A 9,470-nucleotide genomic window follows, 5' to 3' on the forward strand; every position below is an offset into this window, starting at 1 on the left:
TGTGTACTCACCTATTTGTACTCACCTATTTGTGCTTGCAGGATCGAGCATTGACTCTTGGATCCCGCCTTTCCAGCTATCGGTTGTTTACAGCAATGACTCCTGTCCCATTTCCCTATCATATCTAGTTTTAAAAGTATGAATAGTATTTGCTTCCACAACCTGTTCCCCAAGTGCATTCCATTTTTCCACTACTCTCACTACTGTGTGTGTGTGTGTGTGTGTGTGTGTGTGTGTGTGTGTGTGTGTGTGTGTGTGTGTGTGTGTGTGTGTGTGTGTGTGTGTGTGTGTGCGTGTGTGTGTGAGAAAGAGAAAGAGAGGGTGTGTGTGTGTGTGTGTGTGTGTGTGTGTGTGTGTGTGTGTGTGTGTGTGTGTGTGTGTTTGTGTGACGTTGACACTAGATTGGATGACCAGGATGGATAGTGATTGCGTGCAGTGACTCGAATAATGGTGAACGCGTGTGGTTGACGGCACTGTGGTAGAGGGGGAAGATGGTATGGTTGACGGCATTGTGGTAGAGGAATGGTGGGAGTGTTTGGTTGACGGAACAGCTGTACTGTCTGTGTTCTTGTCGGATTTGAGCTTTGATACTAATGTTCGCTTCAACCTGTATTATCTGTATATACCTATATTATCTCAACCGTCCCAACATATTGTCTGTCTATTTGTATGTATTTCTGATTGTCTGACTGTCTGTTTTGTGTGAATGTCTCTCTGTCTATACGTCTTTTGTTCTATATTCTGTCAATTTTCCTGTTATTCTGATATATGTCAATTTTCCTGATATTCTGACTGTATATCTGTCAATTTCCCTGTTATTCTGATATATATAAATTTTCTTGATATTCTGACTGTATATCTGTCAATTTCCTTGTTATTCTGATATATATCAATTTCCCTGTTATTCTGATATATATCAATTTCCCTGTTATTCTGACTGTATATCTGTCAATTTCCCTGTTATTCTGACTGTATATCTGTCAGTTTGTCTGTTAGTATATCTGGATGTGTGTATACAAGTTAGTGTGTTTTTTCTCACTATCTCCAACACCCATCACCATTCATCATCACACTACTTCTGCCATCACTCTCACCATTACACACCATCACCATTTTCCCATACTCCAAACATCATTCTACCCTATACCATCAATCACTACCCTATACCATCAATCACTACCCTAATCCACCTCCCACCATCACATACTACCATCACTCACTATCATCACCCACCGCTGTTACCCATCATCATAACTGATTAGGATCACCCAGCTCCGTCAACTACTGGGCTGTGATCAACCCATCCATCCCTGCAGCAGGATCTATCGTTGAGGGGGGAAGATTATCAGCCACGCTCTGCTCTCCCCCAGAGTTGAAGCCTTCGTCAACTTTTAAACTCAGGGGAAAGTTTTCGAAAGTTGAAGGAAGCGCCGTTTTAGAAAGTAATATTTCCTTTCGTGGTAGCATGTCGTAGTGGAGTAGGAAAGTGGTTTAGCTTATAAGAGAGAGAGAGAGAGAGAGAGAGAGAGAGAGAGAGAGAGAGAGAGAGAGAGAGAGAGAGAGAGAGAGAGAGAGAGAGAGAGAGAGAGAGAGAGAGAGAGATTAAGGAAGAGGTAGGTAGGTAGGTAGGTAGGTAGGTAGGTGGTAGGTAGGTAGGTAAATAGGTAGGTAAATAGGTAGGTATGTAGGTATGTAGGTAGGTAGGTAGGTAGGTAGGTAGGTAGGTAGGTAGGTAAAAAAAAGGAAAACCGAGAATACAAAAACAGAATCTCGCCACAGTAAAGGAGAAAGTCATTTCAATGCTGCGATGCTGAACTGCATTTCTCAGTCAATAGGGAATTACAAATCCAGTTTTGGCCGAACATCTGGGCACTAATGGCTTAAATAACAATTTGTGACGGCATTTACGTCTGCATAATGATGTGGTTTGGTTCAAATGGCTTTTGTTAAAGCAATCCCTGTCTAAAGTGACATCATGTCTTGTTTAATAGGTCGACAAGAATACATTCACGATTACAAACATTCATTTGATACATATTTGAAAGAGAAAGTGAGTTCTGAAGTCTAATAGGTGAACAACAAGAGAGTTAATGACCCTTGTATGAGTCGGAGAGGGGGAGGAGGTAAATGGGCAGTTTTTGCACCTTTCCTTTTTCTATTTTCCATGTTCTAATGCCCCCTTCCTTCCTCTACCGTGATAAATCACCCATTTCTTCTCATATTTCTTTTTCCCTCTGTACATTTTAGTTTCTCCCCCTTTCTCACAATTCCATTTCGTTTCACTTATTCCACCCTCTTATCTCAGCTTCTTTCATTATTCCCTAATTTTACTGTCCCATTTTCTCTCCTTATATCTCCCTCCCTGCCATCCCTAATTTCCTTTCCCTGCCTTTACCCCCAAAAAACAATTTTCCGTAACATTTTAATTTCTCTAATTCTTCTCCCAACTTTTCTCTCTGTACGACCCCTTTTCTAAGCTTCTTTTTCCCCCTCTCTGATCCTAATCTTCTCTTTACTATCCTGAAGGATGTTTTCCTCAGGGATGACTAATTAAGGTTCTACGAATTAGACTCTTGTTGTGCATACTCAGTTCTGAATTATTTGTAACGTGTGGTGTGTGTGTGTGTGTGTGGTGTACGGGGCTTTTGTATGTGGTGTGTGTGTGTTTTGAGTGGAGTATGTTGATTGTGTGGGTAGTGTGTGTGATGTGTAGAGTGTGGTTTGTGTATGTGGTATGTGTGTGTGTAGCGTGTAGTTTGTGTGTATGGTGTGTGGTTTGTGTATGTGGTGTGTGTGTAGTACGTATGGTACAGTATGTGCGATGTTCTCTCGTGGACCAAATTACCGGACTTATCTAGAACCAGCTAATGTCATTTAGCCCGTAATGTGCCGGTAGATGATACCTCGAAGAAGTAAACAGAACTTTTCACAGGTTAACGACAGGTGCAAAACTCAACAAATAAGGTTTCTTTCTCTATTACGCAGTTAATGAGGGACGTTATGGAGCTTTGGGCCGCTGGAAGCGCGGCGTAATTTGGTTAAGTGCTTCGAGAAGAAGAGCTCCCAAAATGGGACCCCTCTACACAACTTGGGTTATTGACTATTTCTAAGTGGCTGAGGGGGGCTTGCCGCTGGAACACTGGTGAAGGTTAAGGAGAGAAGGTTATAGCCCTAGGAGAAGAAGGTTATGGACGTATGGAGGGAATTTGGTAATACTTTTTTAGCTATCCCGCCAAACCCACACCGAAACTACGACGTTGGTATAACGTTCGAACAAGTTTTAACACCACCTAACCAGTTATAACAACCAATATAGCAAGTTGTAACAACGTTCTAATACGTCATAAACACGTTAAGCCAAGATGTAACAACTTTATTACAAGTTGTAACAAGCGGAAAATAGAGACAGTTTCGGTTTGTGTTTCCAGGGTATATTCTCTATCCACTGGCTCAGCCATCCTAAACACACACGTTACATGGATAAAATTATAACTATATAGCAAAATAGAAGCCTGGTTACCACACCACAATAATAAAAAATATGTGTTTTTCTTTTTTGTTAACAAGGGCTGAGGAAGAAAACTTTGTAAGCAACTGGTGAAGGTTTTTGTCAAGTGTGGTTTCTGGCCAGCACCAACAAGCTTATTGACCAGACAGCACTCCCAGCCTTGGAGACTGATCAAGTTATGGCAGAGTTAACTTGAAGCCCTTCTTCGTCTAGGCCATTCCTCTTATTTCCAACTATTACATTCGAGATCTTTCTGATATCTCTATTACTCATTTCATTTTTGAGTATCAATGTTCCCTTGATCAGTTTAACCCATTTTTTAAGTGTACTTTTCTTAATTACCTAAAGAATCTTATATGTAATTATCATGTCCCTACTAGTACGTTTTCTCCCGCATGTTCATTAGTGACCCAAATTTCCCACCAGACTATCCACGATATCACAGAGCTCTTAGGAAACAACTTCCTTTATCACAATCGACTTGAGAATGGTCCTGGACGGACCGAAACGTCGTCGTCTCTTCACTTTCTAGTGTGTGGTCTGGTCAACATATTTCAGCCACGTTATTGTGACTCCTCGTCTGCACACAGAGCTCTAAGATTCTTCTGTTTTATCCTTAAACCGGTCCAAGCAATGTATCCGCATCAGGTGTTTTTTTTGTCTAAACAGCAAATGCAACCACGGATGTTCCACTCGTGGCAGCAATTGCTGTGTGATGAATGAGACACTAGACGGCGGATATTTTCCTTGTGTTATGTTAGTGAACGTCAGAGAGCAGTCATATTTATGATATGTGAACATGCGTGTGCTCCTTCTCTTTCTGTCTGTTTGGAAGATAAAACAACATTGGTTTTGTTTTTTGTGTTAATATATGTTCTCTCTGCGTCGATTTATTGGCATGAGACTGAGTTCTTCTCTCTCTCTCTCTCTCTCTCTCTCTCTCTCTCTCTCTCTCTCTCTCTCTCTCTCTCTCTCTCTCTCTCTCTCTCTCTCTCTCTCTCTCTCTCTCTCTCTCTCTCTCTCTCTCTCTCTCTCTCTCTCTCTCTGAACTCGATTAAAACCTTTGAGACGTGTCGGTTCAAATGAGCCATGCTGTTTGTGTGTGCTTGAGAGAGAGAGAGAGAGAGAGAGAGAGAGAGAGAGAGAGAGAGAGAGAGAGAGAGAGAGAGAGAGAGAGAGAGAGAGAGAGAGAGAGAGAGAGAGCGCGAGGGAGTGTGGGCTGACAACACAGATGAATCAAATAAATAGCCCAATGTCGCACATCCTGTGATATCTAATCTCTATATCCCTCTTCCTCTCTAACCCATTTTACCTCCACATTCCCTTACTCACACCCTCCATCAACAACAATACCCGTGAGTGGGCAACAGCAGGATTAATTAACACTGCTTTACGTTGTAATTAAAACAGTCTCGGGTTCCAATGCTGCCTAACAAACGTTTTAGGCTCAAATAAGGTGTATATATATATATATATATATATATATATATATATATATATATATATATATATATATATATATATATATATATATATATATATATATATATATATATATGTCGTACCTAGTAGCCAGAATGCACTTCTCGGCCTACTATGCAAGGCCCGATTTGCCTAATAAGCCAAGTTTTCATGAAATAATATATTTTCTCAATTTTTTTTCTTATGAAATGATAAAGCTACGCATTTCATTATGTATGAGGTCAATTTTTTTTATTGGAGTTAAAATTAACGTAGATATATGACCGAACCTAACCAACCCTACCTAACCTAACCTAACCTATCTTTATAGGTTAGGTTGGGTAGCCGAAAAAGTTAGGTTAGGTTAGGTTAGGTTAGGTAGGTTAGGTAGTCGAAAAAACATTAATTCATGAAAACTTGGCTTATTAGGCAAATCGGGCCTTGCATAGTAGGCTGAGAAGTGCGTTCTGGCTACTAGGTACGACATATATATATATATATATATATATATATATATATATATATATATATATATATATATATATATATATATATATATATATATACATATATATATATATATATATATATATATATATATATATATATCTTTCAGCGATTCACCTATCTCCATTAATTGTAGGGAATGGCGAAGGATAGGGTGAGGTGATTGATGCTTGACTACAGCTTCCAGTTGTCCGCCAGGTCTTACATCTTCCCTCTGGATCAATGGAGGACCATCAAACAGTTGTATGATCGAGGTAGACTTCATCTGGATGTTGACTACTGGTGTCAGCTCCCTAGTGAACACAGCCTCAAGCATACGAAGCCTCGTACGGTCGTCAGTGTGTGTGATTACTGTCGTATCTTTCACTGTCTTGGTGATTAAGGATGGTGTTGTGGTGTTGAGAATGATGTTGCTTAATACCTCCGTCTTGCAAGTGAAGTGTAAGACGTCTACTCGAGTGTATTGGTGGTGTGTCCAATGTAGCATATATGAGCGCAGTCTCCAGAGCTGCGTGTGTATTGATACACTACATTGGTACACCTCAGTGTGTCACAGGAGGCAGAGATGGTATCTCTCATAATGAGGCAAGACGGACGAGGGTTGTTATAATAAATGACACGACCAATCCTGGCCTTTTCACTGCAAAGTTTACAATTCCTGTCAGTTATGTCTCATAATTGGCCTTCCGCATATTCCTTAAGATAGTTGGAGGATCTTGAGTGGAGGGAGGTACTCTTGTTAATACACATAATCTAATATTTATGGTTCTTTTCACTGGATCGTTAGTGAAGAGACTTTCAACTTCAAGGGAAGCCATGATCCCACGGGGTTCTCTCGCTTTTTCAGAACGTCGAAAAATTCGTCGCTAGATTTAAGGGAGAATGTGATCGGCATGTATAGCGATATTATTGCGTTTAGGCTCTCTGCAAGTTTATAAGTAGGCGGGGGGGGGGGGGGGGATCTGCGAACTTATAGGCCAAAGTGGGTAGTCAGAATTATCCGACTTCACATTACCATAGAAGTAAGCTGGCATAGAAGTATTACCTCTTACTCCTTCAAATTTTAAAATTAAAACTTAAAATTAAAATTTAAACTTCGTTGTGTCTTGTAGAACAGTTCTAACTTTCTCAAATTAGACACCACGGTCAACTTAGACTCATGTAACCGACTTATCTGCCTTTCTCACTATTATGTTAGTGTTATTACGCAAGTCCTTAGCTGCTTGGAGTGAGTTGAGGTGTGAGGAGACCAGGAGTACATATTGATGAGTGCACACACACACACACACACACACACACACACACACACACACACACACACACACACACACACACACACACACACACACACACACACACACACACATACACATATTCTCACATTATGTGCATACTCTTGCACGAAATGCTTACGCACTCTAGAATTCGTGCACACAATCTGAGTCGTTGATAATTTGTGGTCGACTTTAATACATAGGCCTCGGGGTCTGGCGCCTTCTTTTGATAATTACTTGGATATTTTCCTCTATACTCGTTCTCTCTCTCTCTCTCTCTCTCTCTCTCTCTCTCTCTCTCTCTCTCTCTCTCTCTCTCTCTCTCTCTCTCTCTCTCTCTCTCTCTCTCTCTCTCTCTCTCTCTCTCTCTCTCCTCTGCACTGACCAAAATCACATCCATTCATAGAACGGTAAAAGAATGCACCGAATTCTCTCTCTCTCTCTCTCTCTGAACTGCAGAAACTGAACCCAAAAACCTGCCAACCTCCGCCGAGTGAAAGCATTAACTTTCTTCTCCCTGCGAAAGCTGCACAAATGGATACGGAGAGAGTACGGAACAGCTGCTGTGAAAAGTTAGTATCCAATTTACCGCGGCTTTTTCAAACTGGCTAAGTGAGGGTTTGAGGGACGAGGTAGTTGGTAAGAAAGAGAGAGAGAGAGAGAGAGAGAGAGAGAGGTGAGAGAGATAGAGAGAGAGACAGGTCACAGAGACCTGAGAGAGAGACATGTACCCAAACAAACAGACACGGCAATAAAAACATGGTGTGTGACCCCGTTTCCACGACCTTTCATCACAATCTGTGGAATATAAGCTGTTTGGCAATTCCCCCAGCACATTATCTCTCCAAGTTTACGGGCTTGTATTGTTCGCGCTGGGGGTTTCACCCTTTATTGTTGACGATATACGACAGGGTATAATGTTCGCGTTTGTGCCGATTATTGGATCTACGAATGCCGCTCAAGTTTATGCGCGTATATATATTTTTTTTAATTTCATTTTGTGCGTTCATGCAAAGGCCATATTCTTGTCTTTATTATTTTTTTTAGAGAAATATTTTAATTTCAATTTTGTCGCCGAGGAATTTTAGTGTTTTTTAGTTATATTGTTGATTGTTAGTATTGTTATTCATTCCATTCGCTCTCTGGTATTGATGATAATTAGTATTTTGTCCTCTCCTTTCATTTGTATCTTTTCCTTCCTTCTCTTCTCCCTCGTTTGGTCTCTGTTTTTTCTTTTATACTTCTTCTCTCAATCCATTCAAGTAATCTCGTTCTTTTCTTATCCTCTCGCTCCATCTATGTTCTCTTGTTTTGTCTCTATCCGTTCGTTCCATCTCTGTACCCTCGTTCCATCACTGTCCTCTCGGGTCGTTCATACCATCTCGTTCCTTCTGTGTCACATTTGCAACAATGACAAGGAAACCCCATTACACTCACACACACACACACACACACACACACACACACACACACACACACACACACACACACACACACACACACACACACACACACACACACACACACACAGACACACTTTGATCTCTAGGCGGGACCATAGAGCCAAAACTCAACCCCTGCAAGCATAAATAGGTGAGTACACGCACACACACACACACACACACACACACACGGGTGCCCCCCCCCCCCCCAACTGATCCTCAAGAGTAGTGGTGTAGTGTTCACGATCCTCTTCCTCACCTCTTGTTGGCCCTTGTCTACACTGTCTACAGCAGAGTGCAGACGGGCTCCAACACACGCAATGTCCTTGGGTCACTCTTTGCTCCACTCAGTGACAAAGAGGGGCGTTTATGTGACCCCCCTGTATCTCAGGAGAGGCACAGTACCTGTAAGTACTTAGCATCAAGTTACCGTGTTGACTTTACCCAAACTTTGCCTTCTACTACTACTACTGTGTACTCCTCATAACAGTGAGCCATCAGCACTGCCCAACGGGTTTCAACAAGTCTACGGAACTGGTGTTACATACTCAAGACCGACCCTAAAGTCCCAGATGTAACTCAATAAATGTTATTGCATTCTCCAGCAATATTTCCACAGTGTTACATTACGTTGTGGCTCAAAAGACACAAAAATCTATAATACTTCTTTTAAAACCACTTTGGCAATATCTCAAATGCCTAACAATAAAGAATCAGTTCTTGTTTTACTCTAGGTTCACTCTGACCCCAAACTCAACTGTCACGTTGTCGCTCTTCGATTCTCCCTTCACTGGAGTGATACAACTGTCCTAATCATACGCTACTACTCGAATAAGGACACGAGAATGTCACAGGAGAATTGGAAGTGCAAAAGAGAGAAGCCAACTTGGCATCTTCAGACTGTGGTTCATTCTTTATGTATCCAAGATGAGATCTCATCTGATCTCATTGTCTTACTTGTGTCTAGATCTCCTGTTTTTTTCAGCCTTCAGGCATTTTCGTGAGTTAGGCAGTTAGGCTGTTAGTGAGACGGGGTGTGAGTTATTCAGTGTAGCATCAGTGAGGCAGGCAGTGAAGCAAACCCGTATGGTAGGCAGTGAAGCAGGGAGTGAGGGAATCTGTGAGGCAGGCAGTGAGGAAGCTGGCACTGAACCAGAATCATCGTATGATTGAGTTATTTGGGAGTAAATTGAAAACGCCGTTTTGCTCCTTTCATAGTGGGGGTTCAGACCTTTCAATTCATACCTCCAAAGATGAAATAACAAAAAACACTCTACA

The sequence above is a fragment of the Procambarus clarkii genome, chromosome 6 (assembly GCF_040958095.1).
Source record: "Procambarus clarkii isolate CNS0578487 chromosome 6, FALCON_Pclarkii_2.0, whole genome shotgun sequence".
In the NCBI taxonomy this organism is placed as follows: Eukaryota; Metazoa; Arthropoda; class Malacostraca; order Decapoda; family Cambaridae; genus Procambarus; species Procambarus clarkii.